The 27,216-nt window shown below is 35.1% G+C and overlaps 1 protein-coding gene and 1 long non-coding RNA gene across 2 annotated transcripts in view; one reads left to right on the top strand and one right to left on the bottom strand.

Annotated features, from left to right (window-relative positions):
• The window catches only part of LOC118277929 (aryl hydrocarbon receptor), a 130,479-nt gene that overhangs the window by 1,527 nt on the left and 101,736 nt on the right, over window positions 1–27,216 (top strand). The gene's annotated exons all lie outside the window — the stretch shown is intronic.
• Window positions 22,808–23,755, bottom strand: LOC118277930 (uncharacterized). The gene is made up of 2 exons (XR_007706197.1): window positions 23,602–23,755; window positions 22,808–23,514 (listed from the first exon to the last, which is right to left on the bottom strand). It is a non-coding gene; the product is annotated as an uncharacterized LOC118277930 (long non-coding RNA).

Below are 27,216 nucleotides of genomic sequence, written 5' to 3' on the forward strand. Positions count from 1 at the left end.
GTGAATTTAGTATTCTTAAAAATATGAAATGAAATCGAGAAGCAAGGTTAAATACAATTTATGAATATTTAATTTACGCATTTATCTTTTATTTAAACTTTATGTCTTCCTTTCCTACCCTTTTATTTTACCTTAAGAAATAATTATTTTATTAAGTCTCATGCTAATAATCACTCATACTCTTAACGGCAATATCAGTCATTTTTATTTAGAAATCAGAATACATTTAATACATTGTCTAAAGCAATACTTTTTATCACAGAACAAAATTTTAACTCACAAATAGGTGCAAACGCATGATGCAACCGCCAATACCATTGAACTTATTGCAACAACCGTTATTAAAAACCGCTATTTTAGCTCAACAACCTATTAAAAAAACGTTGCACATATTTTTTTCAAAACTCCAATAAAATTTAATGCGTCAATCACATCTAGTTTTCTATATCCATAAAAACCAATAGCGTTACGAATGGTCCGTTCAAAAATCAGTGCTGGCCTATTAGGTTAATTCGATTATTAATTTATGAGGTGAATAATAACCGTGTATCGATACAGTTGAATCGATTCCACTCGGTATGACCGTGGCGATTGAATCGTATAACGGATTTCGAATGTGTGATGTTGAATTTCGAATCTGTGATTTTTCTTTGCTATTTTTTTTTTTATTGAGGAAAATGTAAGAAATATATTTTTTGCTATTTTTAAATTGAGGAAAATATATTTAATTCTTGAGAAGAGCCTTTAATGTAGTAGTTGTAAGTGAATTAGTTTAGGTTTTTCAATGAGATTCGATGTTAACATGTCATTACACTAAAATAATCTGAGGCAACATATTTAGCATAACTCTACCAATTATTAATTTTATTGTTTAAATAATGTTTTAAGTAAATGAACGTTATATCTTAACCTTTTATAAATATCTAATATTTTATTGCAAGTTAAACGTAGCAAAACTTTTAATAAACAAAATAAGGTAAAATCATGTGAAAAATAGTAAAAAAAATAGGAAAAGGCTTTTTATGAATTGGTTTAATGTTATTAATTACTCTTCACGTTAAAAATGGCTATACTATATAAAGTTTTACTCTTAATTATTTATTGATCCTCAATTATAAAAATATTAAAAGTTGTGTAGTTTTGTCATTGAAGCGGCTTCATTCCCCGTCGCTGCCGTGGTAAACTATATACAATCACGGGTTGAGCAAAATCTTTTATTGGCGAGGGATGTTGCATATTGTTATTTTAGTGCCGTGTCATTCTTGCTTAGACGCGTCGGAAATCTTAAATTACAAAGTAAACCATAACAATTGCTAGAGTGCGTCTGTTGTCACTATTATTAATTGATCAGGACCGACGGATAACAATAATTCAGCATCATGAACAGATCATCCGCGGAACTGCGGACTACCTAGCGGGTCTCAGGCTCGAAAAGCAGGAGTAGGAACGGGGTGGTTTTTAGTCAGCAGAGTCTGACACTCCCTCTCGCCTCGCCCAAGGCGGGAGAAGTCAAGGATGATTTGCCACCCTCATGAAAAGGCATCATGAACAGTCCTTTGCTGGACAATGGGCTTGTTTTACAATTGACAATGGATATTTTAGTGTTTGCTATAATCTCCACGCTTGGCAGAAGGGTTGGAGATTGCTAAAAAATCATGATCCTCTCTCGCCTGGGCAATGCGAAGGGACTGTCAGACTCTTACTGGCTAAAAACTACTTTATTCTTACTCCTGATTTTCGAAACGGAGCCCCGGTGTGCTAGGTAGTCTGCAAAACCTTTTCTCAGCTAGGTATACTATTAAGTCTATAAACTTAACCAGTTTTAAGCGAAAATGCTATAACACATTGAACGCCGTGGTGGTCACCGACCAACGTTAGCGGAGGACTTGGTTATTCAGTCAAAGACTTAACTATAGCTACACAGAATTTGAGCTCGAAATAATGAACGAAGAAAGCGATGTTTCACACAAACTTGGGTGGAAATTATGGGGTTGAATATTGACGTCATCACCTCCCCCCTTCTCTTATACTTTTAGGGGGGTTTTAAATACACGGCACACCTACTGGCTAAGGTTACTATGTGATAATGACCTTATGTTTTGGTTATTATTTTAACAAATTGCTGTGGCAAGAGTTAGCTAGCTCGTCGTATTGTGTGTAAAGAAGGTTTCATTGTACATTAAACACTTGTACTCTTATACACTTCTGATGCTCTGGTTATCCAAATCGTATGTCTAATAAAATATATGAATAGAAATTAGCCTATATGGTACCTTGATGAATAATTTTTTTTTCTTTTTAAAAATCGTTGCCCCACACTAGGATTTTCTCCTGTGTCGTGGGTGCGTTTACAAACATACAAGTTCACATACACATCACACCCAGACCCGAAACAACAATTTGTGGATCACACAAAGAGTTGTTCCGTGCGGGAATCGAACCCGCTACCCGTTGCGCGGCAGCCAGTTGCCCAGCCACCGCACCAACCGTGCAGTCAAATTCTTCTCGCCAACTCGCATTGTGCAAGCGTGGTGGTTAATGCTCAAACCTTCTCCGCGTGAGAAAAGACCTTTGATCAGTAGCCACTTATATGCTGTCGATGTGAATAAATTTTCCAACAGTTCAGGTTTTCAAATCGGTCTAGTAGTTGCGGGGCCTATTGAATACGAACTAACGGATAAATCTTTTTCTCTTAGTTATATCAGTAGGCATAGACTTAGTTTTTGTTTTATAGAATTGGGGGCAAACGAGCAGTCGGGTCACCTGATGGTAAGCGATCAGCGCCGTTAGTTAGTTTTTTAGTACGCTATTAGATATGAGATTGCTGAGCAAGATACTCAGTTTTGATTACCGTAAACAAATTACATTGTCATCATAAAGACCAAGAGAGTGAGGAATCGTGTTCAAACGCAAACATCTTCAACATTTTCTTGTTTAAATGAGCAGAAAACTTTACACCTTACACACAATTTTGTAACACCATTCGTGACGTACGTGTGACGTCATGATTACGCAATTATCTTCACTCGAAACTATATTTATTAGACAAGTATTGTGTTTAAAAACCATGGATCCATGGCGTATAATTTTATAAAAGTACAATCGACGCATGTCTTGGGTGACTACGTGTGAATGTGTGCGTAAAATGTCGTATTATATTATTATTTATTATGTTAGTAGTGAGTAGAATTAATAGATATGATTTTTATTCAAATGCTATGAAAATATTATAAAAAATATTAGATGTTAATGCTAGTATAGACTTTAGGTATTTTTAAATCCTTATACCTGAATACAATTAAACATAGTTTCAATAAGTAAGTAAATAAATAACAAATAAAACAACATTATCAACGGTAAGTAAATAAATAACAAATAAAACAACATTATCAACGCTGTCACATGGAGTCTACTTACATAATAATATTTCGGATGACTAGCTTTTGAACATGGACTACAACATTTCAATTTTAAAAACAAAAATATCACTATACACGAAGCATTTCGTTGATAGTACTTACTCATAACATTTTCATATAAAATTGAGTACAACAACATTGTAAAACGTTTTTGACATTAAAGTAGACTTTTTAATTATAAAGCACTTAATTATTACTTTCGTTAAAGAGAACATGATGTCTCGTACTTAATGGTAAAGTGTAGAAAAGAGTGACCGCCTGTAACAGGTAATTATATTTTAATTTTAATGAAATTATAAAATAGGGCTTTGCTTGTATCTAAGTATTAAGGTACTTGCTTTTACTATACAAAGGAGTGGTAAGAAGTAGGTTTGTGATAAACATGTTTAGAAACTTCTATGGTTCTTTCTTTTAAAATTGTATGGAAGAGAAATAGAATGCTTCTCTCCATCAGACCACCACAGATGAGCCCCATAGAGTTATGTCCCAACCGGTGATGCGAGATAAGTGCAATGCTATCTCATCAAATTTCATCAACATCCTAAAAGTGGTCACTGCTGGCCAAACGCGTCTTCGCACGGAGAAGGTTTCATTAATCATCACGCTTGCTCAATGCTGCGGTTAGGTGATTTCAAACTTATAATTAGACATTATAAGTTCAAGTTATCTAAAGATGTTCACCTTCACCGTTTGTCAGTGCTTAAATAATTCAAGAACAATGGCATACAGCAGCCTGATTAGGAGCAGTAGGAGCGGGGTGGTTATTAGTCAGTAAGAGTAACATTCCCTCTCGTCTTACCCTGGGCTAGAAAGAGCCATTTGATGATATTTTCCCTCGTCAAAAAGACGTTCGCTCAATAATTATAGTTAATTATGTCTAGACTGTGACCTCCGAGTTAATTTCGGTGTTTCTTATCGAAGAATTAGTCGAAATTTACATAGAACTTATAACATACCTGAGTAAAGATTAAATTGACTGCCTCGTTTGTCGAGTGGTCGCAAGTGCGACTGCCGGACAAGGGGTCAAGTCGGGCAAAATAAAACTGGGTTTTTTCGGCTTTTCGAAAAATTGTCAGTAATAGCACGGAGTCTGGAATTGTGCTCAGTATATAGTAAAAGGCTCACTCCCTTACATGGGACTTATAACACAAAGGGTGAAAAGTAGGTTGTACGTTGTGTGTAATGTGCACTTCTATACTACTTCGGGGATACATAAAATGACGATAAAAAAATAGATTAAAGCAACCTTAAGTCTATTCTATAGATATATTTTTAGATAATCTAGTATTTTTGTCATTGCACACTTTCACCTGTACTGCAAACACCACCAAAGAAAACAGCGTGAAGTTGAATTGTGAAGAATTTTTACTTAAACCAACTGTCAATATAGCTAAAACTTTTTGTCCGTCTTCATTAATAATAAACTAAAGTAAGTAAAAACTTCATAAGTCGTTTCTTCCACTAGAAACGTTATGTATAATTTATAAGATTGCAATGTATGTTTGTTCGTAAAAAGATGCTGGCGATACCTGATAGGCAACTGTTGGGTGTATGTTCTAGTTTGAACGGTTGAAGAAAAATCTTTTTTTTGGTCGTACTTGCTTAGGAATTTATTGTTGCACTGATAAAAATGTTATCGGACTACAAAACTTCTAATTTATACACTTGAATCATACAATGAAACGGTTTTCACAGTACAGTTATTTATCAGACATTTTTTTATGATAATACTAGCTGAACCGGCAAACTTTGTACTGCCTCAAACATTTTTTCTCACCTTTTAAACCTTCCTTGGACTTCCACACACAAATAATTCAAGACCAAAATTTAACAAATAGGTCCAGCCGTTCTTGATTTTTATTTAATGGGTATTTTTTTTGCCAATCAAAAGGATAAAACTATGTTTGTAGGCACTATTGCTATTAGAGATGATCTTCACTATCCTTTTAGCTACAATAAGCCACTGTAGAAAGACTTGTCCATCAATGAATGGCTGACTGATCCATGAGAGATTTGTCACTGGTGACCGACGCTTAGCGGAAGATTTGCCAACAGCTTCGGCAGTTAATGCTTTAATCATCATCATAATCAGCCTGTTCTCGTCCACTGCTATACATAGGCCTCCAAATAGCACGCCACTGAGCTCGATCTTCAGCTCTACGCATCCAACCACAATAAAATGAAATGCTTTAATAAAATAAAATATTAAAAATAAATTAAGACAATAGCAATCACATATCAAACCATTTTCATATCTAATAACTAAAAAAAATCTGCTTTACTTTATACAAAATACTTGAAACAGCTATAAAACTAAGCAGATGTTCTCAATAATTGACAGACTTTAACAAATAAAATACATAGTAATTAACAAACCCATTTAGACAGCTTAATTAAAACGTAAAGAAACCGAGACGGGGGCTTGTATCTAAGTAATAACTTAGTATTGCCGTTTAGAGGGTTAGATAAGTACATTAGCCGCCATTGCACTATGCATGACCATTCGTCAGGTTTAAAATGGGTCTCTACGTCTTAAAACTGCAACCAACTACCGCGATACCATTTTAAGGTTTCGCTAAGTAGCACAGTCCCCAAAGGATAGATTTTGGATATCGGTATAATGATGACTAGACTTCCTTAAATATCTATATTACATTAAAAAAGAACAAACTGTAACTAACTAGTAGAAAAATATAGACTGGTAACTGATGAAGTGAAAGAGGTATGTAAGAATCGTAGCAGTTGGCGTTCCATAGTCTCTGCTTACCCCCATAAGAAACAGGGCTGAGGTTATGTATAATTCCCATTAATCAATGTAACGGAGTTTGAGCATGACCAAAGAACAAATGTCTTTGTTCCTAAAGAGAATTAAACAGTTCCACGCGTCACTTTGGCCTAGATAGGCACAAATATCTGCATTTTTGCTACACCTGGTTCAACCACGAACGATTGAAAAGCTCATGTACGATTAGGCAGTAAATAACAAACTTCCTACCACCCACATATTGCAAAAAACACACATAAAAATATATAAACAATCCACACAATCGTTAATTCAAATGAAACCGTCGAAAATGTAAAATAAAAAAAAAAAACGAAATGTACAAAATTGCGCGCGCGATGCGCCAGCGCCACCTGCGCACGCAGATGGCAGCTGTCAGTTTGTTGTTAAATAATAAGTTTGCCATTTGAACCCCAAAGCGTAGTGAATTTGTCGCGCGATTTCTTAGTTTTTCAAAAGTCAAATGGATACGTATTAATTTTATTTGAAGAGGTATCCGTTATGTTGCTAGGAGATAATGAATAAGATAAGGAATGTAAAGTTCATCTAGTTGCGTTCATCGTAATTAGTGGCGGTTTTAGTTTGGAATTATTGAGATATTTTTCTTGGTGACACGTTTTAAGCTGGGGAATTTTCGATGAGACAGAGACTAAAAGTATAGGACATATTAATTTATTATTGTATGACCCAGCAGTGTAAATTTCGAAACTTTACTCAAATATTGTACTGAACAACCATTCAAAATGAGACTATCTATATGACCCAGCAGTGAATATTTGTAAACTTTGCTTTACTCATATATTGCGCTGAACAGCCATTCATTAGAATATCTAATAAGCAATCTAAAATAATGATTAGGTTCTACAAATTCTTCTAAAAAGTCGGTACAATTTTAAACGTTATACCATTCTAATAGAAGCATACATCACTCTCACCAATATCTCTTCAAATCCACCAACAAAATCTCAACTCATCAGACCCTTAAAGATGTCTAAATGATGAAACTTAGAATAGAGTAGTTAACTGATCTATTATACAATCAAGGCGTTAACCAGGAGTTACCAAGACAATAGACTTGGCCAGCCTCAAACAAAAACGGTATCAAAGAATCGTGATTCCCATAAAAGATCGCGTTTAAATCGATGTGAAACCATTGATTACCGATTGGTATCGATATAAGATCGCTTTGGGCGAAATGCGCCTATAATTTCGTGGACCGTAGTATCTTCTTGTCGCGTGCTCCTTGTTATTGTTTTATTTATCGATGGTTAAGTGTTAATTTGATGTGTGTGTGGTATTTAATTGAATAGGATGTGTACTAGAATTGGTTATTTGTTATTTGGTTGAAATTTAGAAACTTTAAATGCGGTAGCGTTCTTTTCTGAACCTACTTTTCCCTAAATGCTTTGGTTATGTGTTATACTATTAAAATCTCTCTGGACTAAACTGAATCTACCCTTTTTTAATGCGTCTCTGATATTTAAGGTTTTTCAAAGCAATGCTAAGATACATATGTATAAAAGCTTTATCTCCCTATATCTTGGTTTCTCGTCCTATTCATATGATCTAACCAAATCAAAAATGTATATACTGATTAATTATTATCAGCCCCTTTAAATCCACTACAGTATATAGGCCTCTCAGCACGTTACACTGTGTTTCCTGATGGGTATAATCTGTTTGTCTTCAAGGCCCGAGTGAATAGATCGCATTATGGGCAGACGTGCTCCTTTCGTAGGCCCATCATCATCATCATCGCTTACCACCAGGCTAGATGGTAGCTAAACGTCGACGTCATCAAATTAATAAAATTCAAGCAACGTTGAGCTTCAACAATTCATGCACTATAGGTATACCCCAATCACTTTCTGTCCTTTTATACTACAACAGGTATTTTCTGACCACAACATTTCGCAACCTAACACAATATTTATCTAGCATTCATTCTCTTTTACGCTTATTCCACCAATCCAGCGCCGCTGGCTCCATTTATGATTATCATTATGTGATAGTTGTGGTAAATAACAATAAAACGTATAAATTATGACACACACAAAGGTACTTATCGTGTAATAATACATCATTTGATTGCAGGAACATATAAAATCAGTGGACTGTGAATTATGTAGGTTTTAGTTCTAGTATCATTTTGGTCTATTCTGTCAATCAGTCTGTGCCCTTGTTTTAGATATTTGGTTTTTATGTTGTTTGTTTTGTATTACATTGTGTATTTAATATTAGATACCTAAAATAGTAGGCTATGATGTTCTTGAGATTCTTAATTTTGGAGTTCTCTATACTTAGATGATGGTAGTAGATACCCCATACAATACATGATGTCTTACAATCATTTGCACGGCATATGACTATGACTGCACGGTTGGCGCGGTAGCTGAGCAACTAGCTGCCGTGCAACTCTTTGTGAGATCCACAAATTGTTGTTTCGGGTCTGGGTGTGATGTGTATGTGAACTTGTATGTTTGTAAACGCACCCACGACGCAGGAGAAAATCCTAGTGTAGTGTAGACAATGTTTTTAAAAAAGAATGTTTATAAATTGTCTTAAGACCTGACTACAGAAATAAATCGAGTAGCGACGCTGTCTAATAAACATAAAATAAAAAAGCCTTTCATTTCTTGCTTTACAATTAAAATTAAATAAAAGATAACATAAAAATGAAAAATAAACATCGAAACAGTATACATATTAATTATTTAGGTACCGTACTTTATTTTATTTCATGTACTTTATTCTCTATCTTTGTGTTTTTATATTTATCGGCAAGAACCATAAACCTTTTAAACTGCAAATATTGAAAACCTTGGAAGCTTTCAAACTCTCTCTGTCTCAAATAAAAAAAATTATGTTTAACATAATGACACGTTTTAAATACCATCCATTTAGGCAGCATTACGGCAAATTCTCCCACACAGGAGGAAAACATAAAAATATCAAGCAACCGCATGATAATAATAATAAGAGGGGTTATTATCAAACATACAAGTAATTAAACATTTATCTTTACATTTTTAACGTATAGTGTCAGTATTAAAGATTTTTAAATGTCCGGTAACAAGGCTCAATTTAAGGCAGATGCGCTGTTGTGCTGCGTTTAAACGAGATAGTGGGGGTGAGCAAGTAATCGTACAAGTAGTATTAAAGGCGAGTTTAGTGAGGGATGGATAAAGTTTACTTATGTATTTATTGCTTTTTAAATACTCGTTGGTTGAGTAGTCGCAAGTGCGACTGCCGAACAAGGGGTCTCGGGTTCGATTCCCGGTTCGGACAAAGTATTAGTGGGGTGTTTTCCATTTTTCGAAAATATCTCAGTAGTAGTACGGAGTCTGGAATTGTGTCCAGTATATGGCAATAGGCTCACCCCCTATTACATGGGACTTATAACACAAATGGTGAAAAGTGGGTGTACATTGTATAACGGCATTACGTGTCGTAATGAGCACCTCTGCCTACCCCTCCAGGGATAAAAAGCGTGATGTTGATATGTCGTTGCTTTAAAAATAAAAAAATATACTCTTATAACAAATAAATCCAAATTACCTCTATTTATTATGTTCAATTGTATAAAAAAGAAAGCTGATTGAAAATAACAATAAAGTTAATTATTTCAATCTTAAACTTGTTGATGTCTAGTTTTCACTGCCTCGTTGGTCGAGTGGTTTTAGTGCCAATTCGTCCATGCATGCCTCAATGTAGAATTTTCTTTTATTTCTTCTCTAAAACACTTACACATACACGTCATATCGAAACGATATATCTTTTTTAAAGATCAAATGTTCCCTCCCGCTCTGGCAGGAGAGTGTTTAACTTTTACTGACTAAAAGTCACCTCGAGCCAACGCCTGCTTTGTGCTGTGACCTTGGTACATCTTCGCTGTTTACTCCAGTATTCTTTTGTTCATGCTGGATTCAACTCTTTTATACATTTTAAAACATCCTTGCTAAGACGCCAAGCAGACACGTGTTATTAATTTTCTACGTGTAAGAAAGAATACTTACATGGTTACACAGCAATACGCCTTCAGTGCAAAACGTAATGTAATTTAAAAAATATGTAGACGATTTGTCAGTCTGAATTGTAAGTCTATATTGTTGCTAAATTTTGAATAAATAACGTCACACCATTTATTCCCAAAGAGGAGGGCAGAGGTGCACATTACGGGAATTAGTTAAACGGTTGAATTATGAATAAAGAAATAGTATCTAAACTAGCCTCCAAACTTGTCAATTCAAACGAGGCTCCATTTTTGCATTAAACACATGTGCACGTGACTACCATGTCGATTGTCCTAATTAGATCAAAGGTGACCGACGCAAACCAGTTATGATAGCCATTTTAATTTCACACCACACACCAGTTACATTTAAACCACACCTAAATATAGTAAGGTTAAAAACTCACTAGCATAATTAGGTATGTTAATTTAAATGTATTATTATAAAATTATATTTCGCAAGTTGTTATTTAGTTTAAAATAAAAAAAATGGAGATAGTTATTGACTAATCATTGATTGGATTATAATTTTAAGGATAATTTTATTATAACTTTAATAAATACCGTGTCCCGGAGCTGCGGCACAACCAAATAGGTTACAGAGTCTGTGGCTCAAAGCAAGAGAAGTAAGTTGTTTTTAGTCGCCAAGAGTCTAACACTCTCTCTCTATTCTCTCTCGCCTCGCCCGCGGCCGGAAAAGTCCTTGGATGATTTTTCCTCTCTAACAATTTTTTTTTTTTTTTCTTTTTTTGAGGGGGAAAATCATCCAATGACCTCGCCTTGGGCGAGGCCCAAGTGTCAGACTCTTATTGACTAAAACAACCCTGTACCTTCTCCTGTTTCGAGCCGGAGCCCCGGTAAACCCGCTAGGTTGTCCGCAGCTCCGGATTAGGCATCAGCCCTACTGGGCCCCATCTGTGGTGGTCTGATCTGCTCGTTTGAGGCGCGCGCGGATACGCGATAAAAAAGTACGGGTCTGGTTCATGGTCGGGCGGCGAACTACCTTGCTCGCCGTCCGCACTACTAGACATTTACAATTGCATACCATTGAACTCTGGAATCTAATAATTAAAATATCCACTGTTACCCTATAAAACTAACATGTATTAGCTGTATTAAATAAGACAGTATAATAGCATCTAGCCTTCACAATAGCAACAGTGCCAATTACTCCATTCAAATTACAGTTTCTTTCAACATAATACTTTAAATATTTATCCCTAAAATGGATCATTTGATTACAAACAGATGTTACAAATTAGTTCGTACTAATTGGGCCGAGAAAACTATTCGCTTATCTTCATAACTTGTTTTTAAAAAAAACGTATCAATGATGAATTTTTAGCCGCTGTGTAATAATTATGACACTTGGTTTTTGTTGCTTTGTGACTTTTTAGGGCTTCGTTAAGAAAAAGTAGCTTACTGCCTTGTGAAAGACATAAATTTAATCATTACTTAAACTGATTCGTTAGCTCATTTACCGGCTTATATCCGAAAACAAGTAAACTCTAACAAATCATGCATCGTTCCATTTCGTAATCCATTAGATATTTACAATCTGCAGTACCACTGAGCTTTGGAATCTAATAATTAATAATATCCAATGTTCCCCTATCAAGGCTAGTCATGTATTAGCTGTATTCAATAAGACAGTATGAATAGTGCGATCTAGCCTTCAGGCTATAGCCAACAGTGCCAATTACTCCAGTTCAAATTACAGTTTCTTTCAACTATTAATACTTTAAATATTTATCCCTAAAATGGATCATTTGATTACAAACAGATGTTACAAAAAGTTCGTACTAATTGGGCCGACGAAAACAATTTATAACTCAGAACCTGTTAAATCGATTTCGCTGAAAATTGGTGGGGAGACATTTTATCCAAGAATTTTCCGAAAATCCCACGAAATTGCGCGAATGAAGTCGTGGGCAGAAGCCAGTTAATTAAAAAACCTTTATCACCTGAAATTCCACTGAGTCACACTTCTATACTTTCATGAGTCACCCTGAAAGTCCAAACTATTACAAAAACCCGATGAAAATTTATACAGCAATTTCTGAGCACAGTTTTCCGAAACTATTGCAAGGACCTGATGAAAATGTATATACTAATTTCTGAGCACAGTTTTTGATCTAAGCAACACGCGTCGAGGTTATCGTAAAGACCATATTCAAAAAGCCATAGAATTATACATTCAAGCAAAGTCTTCTCTCAAATGATTTATATCTAGACTCCGTCACAAACTAAACTGGGAACTAAATCTTCTAAACACCGTTTTGTTAATCAGATTTCTTGAAACAAAGCGTTCAGTTTTTCAATCGTAAATCTTCATAATCCGCTTTATATGCTTACATAGTACACAATACATAATGTGTGTATGTATGTATGTGTAAACTGTTATTTCCTAGGTATTAGAAAAACATTTATCCGCGTTAATCATGGTATTCATACAGCGCTAAACCAATAAAAATATCAACAATGTGCTTTTAAATACATACGGGATGGTAATATGTACGGTTGTGGCGCGTCTTATGTTTGTTTGTATGTTTTTTTGTACAGATATCGATATTTTCTTTACATAGTAACGTAATTATACTCACACCTTTGTCTCATGGGAGTAGACACTATAGAACGATAATTACCTGTTATAATTCTTACATGCATTTAGCCATACTACATAATGTACTGTTTTAAATAGGTTTGCAGAAAAATGCTGACGATACCTATCGCTAGGAATTTTTCTTATATTGTAGATGAGTTGAAAAACACAACCAAATGTCGCATAAAGCGTTGCTCCTGACAAGACGTCGAACGCTTTAAAATAAGGCGCAGCTATTCCACAAAACATGCACTTATAGACAGCCTATTTGCTTTCCTACAAAATTATATTGACTAATCACATCATCCATAAGTAACTGCTCCTCCACATTAAGTAAAGATCGTGACTACTCTACCACGTGCAATGTCTTAGCATCGGTCCTTATTTTAGCAACTCCTAAGTATCATAGTCTGACGCCCGAATACTCAAATGCTACTCAATTTTAAGTTGTACTTAAATATCTATCTCTGTCATTTTATAAAGAACTGATAGTGACAGAACTACATTTGAGAGCGTCTTAAAATTGAGTGTGTTTAAGTATTCGGGCATGAGTGAGCCCTACCACGTGCAAAGTCCTACCATCGGTCTTTATTTTAGCAACTCCTAAGAATCACAGTCTGAGTGAATCTGAGCACTACATAATCGTGCCCGCTCCCAACGCATCCCCGTACATTTCACGCGCGGCTGTATCTAAAGGAAACATCAGTGAACAATGGCGGAATGGTATCAACTCTCATGGTTGTCACCTGTCGTAATTACAATAAAAACACCAGAGTCTCACATTCGATTATACTTGCTACGCGTGGCGTGAAGTTTTGACGTTTTTTGAGAATTACGGTGCGGTTTTGGAGATGAGCGGTAGCGAGTTTTAAAGCTCAAGTGACATTTTTACACTTTTTTTAAGTGGGTCGCATGATTTATGCGATGACTTCTCCCGCCTTGGGCGAGACGAGAAGGAGTCTTCTGATACTCCTTCTCTTACTGACTAAAAACCACACCGTTTTTACTCCTGCTTTTTTAGTCGGAGCCCCAGTTCAGGCATCAGCCCTACTGGGCCCCACCTGTGGTGGTCTGATGGCTCAGTTTTGTATTTTGTAAAAAAACGTTATGGTTGGTGCAATTTGCTTCAAAACAGATGTAAGCTACGTGTTTTCTATTGATAGTTCTAATTATAGAAAACCTTTTATTCACCGCGTAGGCAAAATAGAAAACCTAGATCGTACGGTTCGATGGTATCCTTGGAAAAAGGATCTTATCAATATTAGTAACATGGTTCTAATTTCAACTTCAAAGTCAACAACACCATCGAACCGTGAATAGGCTTTATCTATAATATTTTTTATGAATATATTTATGTGCTAGTAATTGCACAGGATACTACAATTGACAGCTCAAACACGACATGGTATTCTCTATGAATTGTGTTTTTGTGGCATTCCCACTATGCTAGTAGAAAGCTACTTTTATATGCTCATTCTTATCTGTAAACTCATAATTATGGAACATAGAACCTGTATCAAATACAATTTACAATTCAAACATTCGATTATAAATGTATTTGCAAAACCCGACCTTTCTGCCTCGCACAGCAAAACTATGGTATGAGCTGTCGTTGGCGTTATTTCCGAACCGATACGACCTCAAACTTATTTCTTTTTAAAAGGCCGGCAACGCACCTGTGACTCGTCTGGCGTTGCGGGTGTCCATGGGCGGCACTGATCGCTTACCATCAGGTGACCCGTCTGCTCGTTTGACCTTATTCCAAAAAAAGACCAAAGAATAATATATGACACAATATTGGGCATTACGGCCTATTAATCAACTGCTCAACTCTCGTTGCTTCTCGTTGTCTCTTACTCAATTAATTTCAAGCCACGTCATAGGCCCTTATTCACGAGCAACATCTCGTTCAAAATACCCTTCTTATTTTTTACCCGCTACCGCTCATCACCAAGTCACACCCTTAAACCCACCGTCACACTAACAGCAATAATTGTCGCCGCGTTAAATGTTGGTTCAGTATTAAGTGATCCACAACTATGGCAGGAAAATTACTAGCAATGGATCGCTAGCATTTGTTACACTTTAATCAAAATTGTACGTGACGCGGTATTGGCTACTTTAAGTCATTATCCAGTTGATTACGTCATATAGACTTTTTTACCATAGTCTGGATGTTTTTTTTAAGACTAGCTAGGGTTGCTTTGAAGAGAAAATTGTGCTAAATGATTGATTGCAAGGCTGTCTGTTTGGTTGATGAGTTATAAACGTGTAGGGTTGAAATGTAATTTATAGATTAATTTATGCCACAGTTTTTTGTACAATATTTTTCATACGTATTTGAAAAGGTTTTGACGTTAAACCAAGCCTTGTTGACATAAAAAAGGCCAGAAGAAAGAAAGACAGCAGAAGTATAATTTACTAAAATAAACTTCTGCTATCTTTGTTGGATACTAAGGATGGCTTAGAGTGATACTAGGAGTGCTACAAGGCACAAATATTATTGAAAATCTTAAAACAAAATATTTGTTGAGTACGATTCGAAGACTTGCAAGATCAAGAAACTGGTAAAAGTAATGATGTTTTTGTAGCAAACTTGAAAGTACAAGACAACTCTGATCTGGAAGGCCTTACGAGTTTATCGGGGGTCCGGCTCAAAAAGCAGGAGTAGGAACGGGGTGATTTATAGTCAGTAAGAGTCTGACACTCCCTCTCGCCTCGCCCAAGACGAGAAAAGTCATTGGATGATTTTCCCCCTTAAAAAAATACATGACAACTATAATGTTCTACATTTCAACTGATAAAATGTGAATCACCAATAGAACTACAAAAAACACCATAACAGTACAACCCAATTGAATGAAACAACAATTTCATTAATGTGATTTTAACACCCATAATAACATCTAACGATCGACTTTCGCACACGATTCGCGATTAATCGCAGCGATTTTTAAACGCTAGTGTAACGGTTCCAAACGCCTATTAAGTATTGATCGCTTCACGCGTAATTTTACTTAGACTTTTATTACTAAAGACAATGGAAAACTATCGATGTATGGTAATAGAGGCGTGAAACGGAAAAAAGATGTGGTTGTGGTGTTGGAGGCGGTGTTGGGTTCCGTATAGGCACCATTAACATTGAAAACCTGTATTAACCTATCCTATTACTGTTTTGGGAAACAGGGAGTAAAAATCCCTAAGAAAAGGACGATGCTCCGACCAAGCGAGGTGATCATACCTGACAGGTTTTCTGCCTAACTGTTGTTCGTTGAGATTTCCTTTCCTTGTTTATTCGCATGTGCGAAATATAGGATTTTATGACGTCATCCGTTGATTTGCTCGTCGATCGTCTATGTGCGACTTCTGTCATCTGTCACTTGTTACCTGTCGCCACACTGTTTAGCACCAATAACATTAGAAATGGTTGAAGTATACTTCTAAGTATCTACATACCTGTACTAATCATCATTATCATCATTCTCTGTAGTTTGCAACAATTCACTGCTGATGGGCTATATGGGCTTCCTCTACATCATAGAGGGTTTACCATAATTTTCACTTGGCTTAGCAGGCATGTTCAGGGAGTGCAGATAAAGGGTGCTTTTTCCACCAGAGATGTGTTATGCTACGTTGCTGTGAACGCGTTTAGGCTCCCACCAAAACGTAACCTAAAAGTTCAGGTTCTCTCACAACACCCGCTTAAAGAGTAGGGGTAATAATATCAAATATATTATAATGTATCTGTCACCACACTGCGAATGAACCATACTTCTACGGAACCCTAAATCCGTTATTCTAAACGCTGTATTAGAAACATTCTATAACGACTAATAAAGATTATTAACAGCTATTGTGACCCGATCACACGACGATATAAAACGCTTTTTTGTGCGCAAGCGCAGGTATATTGAAAAACTGACACGTTTTCAATGTCTTGCTTATAGAGTTATCAATTACCGCGGATGGCTTCGATTCTGATCATTTGTGGAACTTTCTTTGAATTTTCTTTGTGTTTGTTTCGAAGGAAAATAACTGAGGGTTCTTAGGATTGCTGATCAAAATTGTGGAACAACAATTATAGTAGGCATACTGAGCCAAAAACATACACAAGTGTCCTGACGTCTTTTAATTTTAGACAGCCATGCTTCGGCAAGAATGGGCCGGCTCGATCGAAGTGATACCACGGTCTCACAGAAAACCGATTCGGGACAACGTTTGCGTTGTATTCAGTTATGTAAGTAAGGTTACCGGAGGCTCAATTCGTTCCCCCCCTTCCCAGTCCCCGATTCTCCAACAACCCTTAAATTCCTAACCCCCAAAAGCCTAGCAACGCACATCTGACGCTTTTGATGTTTCGCGTGTCATGGGCGGCGGCAATTGCTTAACAACAGGTGATCCGTCTGCTCGTTTACTGGCTTATACCATTAAAAAAAATTAAGAAGAAGCAAGCAGAGGTGCAAAAATTTAGCTATCATTATATGCACAATATTGCTGAAAATTTTCGTTTGTAACTGAGAGTCTTTCAGAAGTCGCACTTGCTTCCATTCGACCACCAAAAGCAATATCTATACAAGTATTTTTTCCTAAAAACCAATCACCACAAAAGGCACATGCGCGCAAAAGTTACGCTTCTATAGCAGTCGCATAAAATACTAGCACTCGTATATATGAATTAATTTGCAGCATTTCTCCGCTGATATGGTTTGTGCGTCACGGTGGTCGGAGCCGTTAGTATCAGTGCACACCGCGGTTTGATTGTAAACATTGATTCTGGGTTTTAGTTTTAATTTAGAGCTGGTTTTTGAGCTTGCCTGTATAAAAATATTAACAAAATGTCTGATCTTTTTATGCGATACAAATTAGGTGATGCTGCGGGTCCTGTTAATATTGGAATAGTTAAATTATAATCTACAGCCATTTAGCCAAATAGGAACAAAGGTACTAGTTCCATAGTTGTAGAATAACACTTGCGCTGATACTCTGCCAAACTCTGAACAATAACAAGGTATTCCGAAATCGAAAAAGCCAATAAAACAGTCCTTAAATGCGCTGAAAGTTGAATCCAAGACTTCAATGCCATCCTTGCTACAATTTTATCAAGTAGCTATAAATAAGTTGACATTACAGGATATCTCATAGATATTAAAATAACTACGTCTGAAAAAAAGCTCATGATAACAATCTTCATTTATTTCCCAAAACATCACCATACACCATATATACAACAAAAGAAAAAAAAGACCCTGTTTACTTTCTTACAAATTAATGCAACATACAGAGTCATGTATTATGCTAATTTTGACCATATAAGGGCATAATGGGTAATATGGCCATGCATGCATTTGACGTATGCTATGCATCAGACCGTTTGATGAGGAATATTCATGACAGTATTTTGTTGTATTTGTTTAAGTTGGTTTGTTTGTAAGTGTATGCTGTGTGTGGTCTAGTGATTATACAGGTGACTGTTGATTAACTTAACAATACATACGTTTTGCAGAATTTGTCAATTCTGTTTTTTTATGATATAAGCCGGTAAACGAGGAAACAGATCACCTGATGTTAGGCTACCGCCGCCGCCCATGGACACACTAAACACCAAAGGCGTCACAAGGTTGTTGGGGAATCGGGGATTGGGACGGGGATTAATTGGGCCTTCGGTAACCTCACTCACACGCAACGCAAGCGTTGGTTCACTACTTAGTTTTCTGTGAGGCCATGGTAGCACTCCAGTTGAGCTGGCCCATTACGGAAGAACGAACGAAGAAATAACGGAAAGAGTTTCAATTAAAGTAAAGGGATACTTACTAAATAGTTACGGTGATAAAAAGATTATAGATCATCAATATTACAATATTTATAGTTTTATGTGTCCAGTTCGCCCCATCGCAGTCCTTCGCCAAAAGTTAAGAGAAAAATATGTTGTTTTAATTATTTTTGATTCCCTTTTTCCTCTTCAATTATTGCCCAAAAACATTTATAAATATTTTTTAAATGTCCAATTTCTCCTTATTGCCACGACCCACAGATATGGGAACTATACCATTGTGAACTAGATTTAATTGCCTATCCACCGTACCTAATTTTATTTTTGTTCGCCGTAGGTAAGTGTCCCATACAAAAATGCCCGATGTTCTTTGCTCAATAGGTTTTGTGTTTCAATTATTTTTTTACACAAATCTAAACAACTAAGTAGATGACATTGACGGATTATTTTGTTCGTTTTCTAGTCACAAAAAAATGAAATTATATGAAACATATTCTAACTGCATCTTTGAGTTTCATCATTATTGCAATCTTATATTATTTTATCAATTTCTTACCATACTTTCTAGCTCCCAGCTAATAAGAGAACACAATCTAATTCATACTCTACCAACTTTATAATAAAGTTTATTATCCGATACAACAAAAACATAAGTAAAAAAATTCAACACAATACCTAGTGTTACTCACATTAATCATTCGAAACCAAATTGTTTTAGATCAGTGTGTGTTCGGTTTTCCATTTTCAGTCTTAGTTATTAAGTGATAAGGTTAGAGTTCCTTTGTTTTATGAGAAGTACTTAAGGCGAAGCTCTTCGTATGGGAGAAAGATTGACATTTAAATACTTAAGTGGAAGTGAAAGGCTGAGAAAATGATATTTTTGATTAAAATTGGAAAATAATTGCGTCTCCCACGTAGATGCGGTGCTCAAGTAATGGTTATAGTTTTTTTTAGTCGTTTAGTTGACTGCCGGTTGCTCCTAAACTGGTTATTTCCGGTTATTTAGTCGATTTTGCCGGTTCTCGAGAAGTCGAATCTGTGATGAAATCTTGGTTTGAAGATCTGAAAAGATTTCTAAATTCGTTTTCAACTTTAGTAAATGGCTGGTTTAGAGTCCATTTATCCATTTTGTTCTCTATGCGAATTATCTCTTTGGCAACATTTTTTTTAATAAAATCTTGAAAAAGAACTCAATAATAAAATAAATTCAAATACCGTTAGAATCAAACCAGTCAATACAGTAACCTTATTATGTCTTAATAAACCGATCACATTTGCATACAAGCAAGCACCAATACCAGGAATTCTGCCCATTCCGTTAACCTAATGATGTGTGAAGATATAGATCGCCAGTCTTACTATTACGAGACTTCCTTTTGCAATAACCTCTACACATACTTTTACGTATTATTACAATATTTCCTTTGATTACTAAGTCATCATTATTATCGCGCGCGCCTTAAAAAGCCATCAGACCACCACAGATGGGGCCCAATAAGGCTGATGCCGACCCGGAGCTACGGACTGCCTAGCTGCTAAAAGTCTGAAATTCACTCTCGCCTCGCCCAAGACGAGAGAAGTCATTGGGCGATTTTAACCGCTTAAAAAAAAGTCATCATCATCATCAGCCTATTCTGATCCACTGCTGGATATAGGCCTCTCTAATAGCTCTACGCATCCAAACACTACAGTTAACTTGCGGATATTTTCATTCCACTTAGCTGGAAGAGGCCCTTTGGGGTTAGGAATTTAAGGGGTTGTTGGGAATTGGGGATTGAGAAGATTGGAAAGAGGGTAATTGAGCTTCTAATAACCTCACTCACAAAACGAAATGCAACGCAAGCGTTGTTTAACATCGGTTTTCTGTGGGACCGTAGTATCACTCCGGTCGAGCCGGCCCATTTGTGCCGAAGCATGGCTCTCCCACACTTAAACAGAAGATTACAACAAGAGTAATTTTTGAAGGAATAGACCGTTCTTATTCCTGGAGTAATTTGATATTTTATGACGCAAGCAATCTACTTAATAACAAACTGATTAAAACTAACCAGATACTAATAAGCAGATACATCAAATAACACATAATAATGCATCCTTAACCAATACCTATCAACGATTAATATTTACGATCATCCTCCATACACATTTCTTCATCAACTGGTGAAATAACTTCATCAAGCCAGCATATATCTTCAAACCATTTAATGTCAGCTTCGAACCGTCCAATATCTGCCCATATCAATTAGCTTTTATCCCATAACTAGACATAATTACTACTAAGTATAACAGTAGTTTAAAAATAGCACTTTCCACCAAGACCCTTCATCCCTTTGTTAATGTATGTGAACAGAGGTCTTGTTAAAATGGTCGCTAGTGCTATGAAATTTAATGACGCCTGACCACTGCACGGTAAAGAGCAGCAAAAAGCTAACAATTTCAATAGATTGAGGTATTATTGTTTATGATCAATATAATTTACTGATGTTAGTGTGTTAGAACATAAGTATTTGTGCCACTTACTTATGTGTAGGGAAAATACCGTTGAACATGATAATGTTTTAGTATTTTAAATAATTAGAGACATGGCCTTTTTTGTTCAGGCAATCATACGCAATCTATCACCTGGTGAAATTCTACCGTTAAATTTTAGATCACTCTGTATAAAAATAATTTGTCGAACCTAAACATTATTTTTAAACTGCGTTCTTAAAACTGCCTTACCAGCATTCAGATTACAGCGAACCCACTTATTGTAGAGGAGACCAATAATCCAGTATCACGGGGTGTTGATTATCATGTGGTAGATTTTTTTATGGAATAAGTCGGTAAACGAGCAGACGGATCACCTGATGGTAAGCATTTGCCGCCGCCCATGGACACTTGAAACACCAGAGGCGTTACAAGTGCGTTGCGTGCGTTTTGGGGGTTAGGAATTTATGGGTTGTTGGGGAATCGGGGATTGGGAAGGGGAGTAACAACAAAACACAACGAAAGCTTAGTTTCACGTCAATTTTCTGTGAGGCCGTGGTATCACTCCGGTCGAGCCGGCCCATTTATGCCGAAGCATGGCTCTCCCACACAGTTTATTGTGACTTATTTTTCTGACTAATAAATTTAATTAAATCGACGCATTTGATCTTTGCCTACATGTAATTACTTTTTATCCGACCATAAACTAGTTTGCCACCCTAGTAGCATTAAAACATAAATTAATAAAATATCGTTAAACTTATATATTGCTTATTTAATATCATCGGTAACATGATGTGGAAATTACTATAAAAGTCAAGTTAACTAGCTTATAAACTTGATTATAATAAGTTTTATACATATATGTGTAAATTATAATTAATAATATGGGGAAAAGGTCGGTGAAAGAAATAACGACAAACTTTCTATTTGTGTTTAACAATATGTGCAATCGTTATCGTACTTAGTACACATACTGCCACACTCAGAGTCAGTTAATGGCTACTTAAGTCGTTCCTTAGTAAAACTTAAAAAAATTCACTCTCAGAGACAGTTAATGGTCCTTTATCTTGCTTAAATGACATTTAAAGTTAAGTATGGCAAAACCTTTACTTAAGGTAGTTAATGGTCGATTATGACGTCCGCCATCTTTGTCGAACATATGTTTACACAAAATTGGTCATATTTTAATTTCTAGTTTCATTGTTTTAAGGGAAGATGTTTGATTTGGTAGACTTTATTGATTTTGTGGAATTTGCCAGAAGGAACAGAGAAGTCGGATCGTGGCGGTTTTCGAGAATTCCATGAGCGTTATAGATTCACCCCAGTATCCGTATAGTGTTATAAAATTGCCTTTGCCGGCTCCTAATCTAAAGAAACCAACGAAATCAGTGTTATGGTGTTAATATAACACCAATTTTAAACAGAAGCCAAATGAAAACCAGATATACTGTGGATAAATGTTTTTGTATTTGGAAAAGAAGATTTCCTTGTCTTTAAGACGGACTGGGAATGGGTATGAAGGTGGAAACAATTGTGGCTATCGTATTTGCATGTGCAACATTGCATAATATAGCATTATTGGTAGACGGTTTGGTACCAATGAACTGTGTTGGTATTCAGATCCAAAATGATGTTACCGTTGTACTAATTAAAGAAAACACCAACAACAATGTGTTTTATGGTACAACATTCTTTGGTTGATAGGTTCCTATGTTAATATCAATTATTGAATAAATAAAAATCCATAAAATAATCAATTGTAAACATTTATTTCAATCCTTTTTAGATTTTTTCATTTCTTCTAATTCTAATTTAGCTTTATAAATAATATAATAAATAAATATGTTTATTGAATTACAGAGCACTCAAATTAATACATGGAGATCTACAAAAATATAACTTCTGAAACATTCTAATAACTCCAAAACGTAAAGTCACAAATACAAACATTTGTATGAACTCTGGTACCCAAGCGAAAGATTACATTATACACTATAGTAAATTTTATTCAGAAAGTACATAGTCAAATTCAATATGATCTACAAAATTGAGCAATTAATGTAACAATTTTATATAAGAAGACCGAGCTTGCCTATTTTGTGTGTGTTGAAATTAGTCAAGTAATTAATAGCACTTCAGTGTCCTCGTAACTCTGAGTTTTTATTCAGCTGACAACCCTTTCCTTACACTCACGGATGATAGTAGAATGTATGAAACAGATTTTGTTGATCTTATTATAAATTTGGCTACCAATCCCATAGAAGTGTTGTTTAGCCAGTGCTGTTTTACAGCGCTGCACTGGGCACACCCTATGAAGCTGTCTCTTTCCCTGGGAGCAAGTGATGTATGATAGGGTCCTGTGCATATGCAACACTGTGTGAACCTTTTTGTAGATAAAATTTGTTTTCCTCTTTCTGTAGCCCGAGCTATAAGTGTGATTGATTTCTTATCATCAAGCTGAAAAAACAGAAAGTTTATAGATACTTAGGTATGACAATTATCAAAACAAATAATTCTGTATCAATAATAATAATTCCTTCTTACCATGTGTATATTAGCATTACAATTAAACTCCCATGCCGCTTGTTTCTTGGGGACCATCTTTTATTTTGGATTTTACAACATTAGTCTCTTCTTAATCACTGTTGTGCCAGTAAAGCTGTTCATCGGCGGAGAAATTGACCACTCTGTCGCGTGATTTTATCCTAAAATAATACAAAACATGAACAGAAGTTTTAAACATAACCATCTTTTATTTGTTGTTATTGTATTGTTAGATGTACAGAATGTACTTAATGAAACTTACCAGGGTGTGATAACGGATAGCACATAGGTTTATTATTATTGGTTTAAGCGCAAGAACCAAAGGAAATAATTTATTAATTTTAATGTAAACAACACAAACTACTGTCATAATAAAACATAACAGACTTTGATACTGACAAATGCCAAAGAGATTCCAGTTACCAGGAAAAAAAGAGTCCGATTGCTTTATCTTGTTTGATCGAAAATAGCCGTTTTGGTTTGTATTTTATTAAAAACTATCGATAAATGTACGAAATTTAACTTGTATTACTGTTTTATATGCATTCAATGTGTTTAAATAAACGTTTTTAATCATTTGATATTAACATTTTTTCATGTGTAGCCACACCAAACGTTTATCGATATGCAATCTATACAATGATTTGGCGATACCCTACCCTACGAATACTTAAAGATGACATTAACTAACGAACCCTTAAAAAATGTCTCTGAGATGAATCGTTCATTAACGGATTTAATGAAAATTAGTTGTGTATTCGTTAGGACTAATTTAATGAGCCACTCTGAGTGTGGCAGAGAGACATATTACTTAAAATATCCTTTAGTAGCGATTTTGTTTCGAAAACAATTGCTAAGGACTAGGTTAACTAACGATTAAATTACTGAATACGGCATATTTTATCCTTTTCTACCCATTATTTTTCTTTATTCTAATATTGTTCTTTATTTTAAATTTTATTATTAAATATCACTCATCTCTTTAAAAGTACTTATAGTTTAATGTAAACAAAACTGCATATTTTATTAGCATTTAAACATAGATATTAGCATTCTAAACAAAGAAGAACTAGCCACAAAAGAAGTGTACTACAAAAATAACACTAAGCACAACATTATGCCATAACCAAGCTCACAAAATACAAAATAAATGATATTTTAATTCCAACATACGCCCCCAATGAAGATCTAAAGAAATGAGTCCTCGACAAACTGTATAGTCTAAGAGCCACTGAACCGTCCAAATAAAGTTCGTCCTGTAAGGCTAGAAACTTTGTGGGATGATGATTTAGTACACGCTAAGGCCAAACGTCATAACATGGCAGTCATTGTCAGTGAACGACTGAATGTGCTGTGTAGGTTACACATAACCAGTATAAACTGACCATCTAATACGCGGAAATATCATACAAAGCGAGAACATGATAAACAGTTTTTTTTTAAAAAGGTGATAATTTATAGGACTACACTCTACACTACAAATTCCTCGTCTTACAAGACGATTTTTAACCGATTATAAAAATCAGGAAGTTCTCAGTTTGACCTATATCTATGTATGTATGCACGAGATTATCTCCCGTTTAGTTGAACCGATTTTGACACGGTTTTCAGACATTTTTGAAGGTGGTATCCCCATTTTTAAAAAATGTTTTAATTCAGACGGATGCAGCGGCTCTTAGACTAGTAAGTTTAACATTTAAGCAAGAACGCAACATCTGCCCGTAATCATTTGGATTAAAAATTATTTTTTAAATATGTAACCGCGTGTGGTCTAATAATTATATAATTGTCTACAATTTATTTTGATAATTAAACGAGTTGCAGAATTACGCAGTTACGCGAAAAATGTTGCCTCTTTATGCATGTTAATGTGTGTGTGTTAAGTTGATATGAGATTAAGTTCAGCTGTTGTATGAAGCTTTTGATATTGTGATGTTTCTTTTGTTTATAGTGGAATACAGAAACAGAATAGAAGTTAAAAAGAAAAATAAGTTTCGTTTTGTTTGATATAGGTATCGATTTTGACGCGGTTTTCCCACGGAGCACTCTTTGTGTGATCCACAAATTGTTGTTTCGGGTCTGGGTGTCATGCGTATGTGAACTTGTAAGTTTGTAAAAGCAACCACGACGTAGTAGAAAATACTAGTCTGGGGCATTTTTTTTTTAATTTGCTTGGTATTACATTTACTACTACTGTACAAGCTACTGTTAATCCTAATTATGTGTGCGAAGCCACAGGTAGAATTCAGCTTTAACGGTACATACTATGTACACTTCATACTATGTGTAATGCTACATTTTGGTTGCATTTTAAAGAGCTTTTTTATAATATAAAAATGCGTTATATTTAACTAACTCTAAGGACTTACACAATGTCTAAATAGCCGCTATGTATCAGATAACTTTGAATTAAGAACGTAATTTGTATGCACTATCTGTCACATAAGTTTATCGGGCACTTATATGAAGGTGGTGAAACAGACACTAAAGGTTACATAAATAATCTTTATTTATTACAAAAATCTATACATAAAACAAAAAAGCATAGCTCCTATATAGTACAAATGTAAGTTTTTTCATAATTGAGCCTTATTATGGCGCATCAAACAAATGCTTTGGAATTTGTTCCACGAAAACTGTTGTACAGTCAGCAGCGAAACAACGATCATAATTACTACAATTATTAATAATTATTACTGAAAAAAATAGTATTATTATTTTGAGAAAATAATAATTCGAATGTCTATTATGTTATTATTAAAAATGGTGTAGATAAATGTGTAGGATAATAATAATAGTTAATATGAGCATTATTGTTTTGTTATTAATTTGTGCGTGACTTCAGTAATGATATCGTAAACTGTGTATTATTAGATTGAGTAATAATAACGGCACTTCTACAGATTACTGTTAATATCATTATTTTATGGCTGAAAATAGTAAGGTTTCTACGTGTCTGCATAAATTATGAGGCGTTCTTTGTACAACAGAAATGAAATGTTTATTCCTAGTATGATAAGTAGGTAACTTGTGTTTTATTAGTAGGTAAATAAGTTTATTTGAATCTTTATTCAATTGGGAACATTTGATTGTAAATTGAATGAATTAAATAGGATTTATACAATTCATACATTCATACGTATTTGAATGAAAAAACCCTTTTTTCATTTTAGGAAAGTTTCTTGTTGTAGATATTGTAAATTGCTATGGTGTTCAATAACAAGAAAAATATACAACGCGTTACGTTTAATAAAAATATTTTTGTAAATTACTATGACAATAAAAATAATATATTAGCGTTACGTTTTACTTCTTATCATTTTGTAATACTGTATACCTATTTCGAACGACTTTCTTTGCTGACTGTACATCAATATTAAGTCCACTACACCCGCACCGCGGGGCAGCGTTTAAATGACTTATCATTATGTAATTACTATCATTGTTCACCCACACATTCACAAAACACTCATTCATACACGAAACTCACACAAACACACTCATAGCCACACACATGCAAATGAGCGCGTAAATTTTTCACACATACATATAAAGATATAGGATATAATTTCAACAATTTATTCGAATTGATGTGTTTCAGGTTTTGTATGTTTG

This window comes from Spodoptera frugiperda, chromosome 18, assembly GCF_023101765.2.
Source record: "Spodoptera frugiperda isolate SF20-4 chromosome 18, AGI-APGP_CSIRO_Sfru_2.0, whole genome shotgun sequence".
In the NCBI taxonomy this organism is placed as follows: domain Eukaryota; kingdom Metazoa; phylum Arthropoda; class Insecta; order Lepidoptera; family Noctuidae; genus Spodoptera; species Spodoptera frugiperda.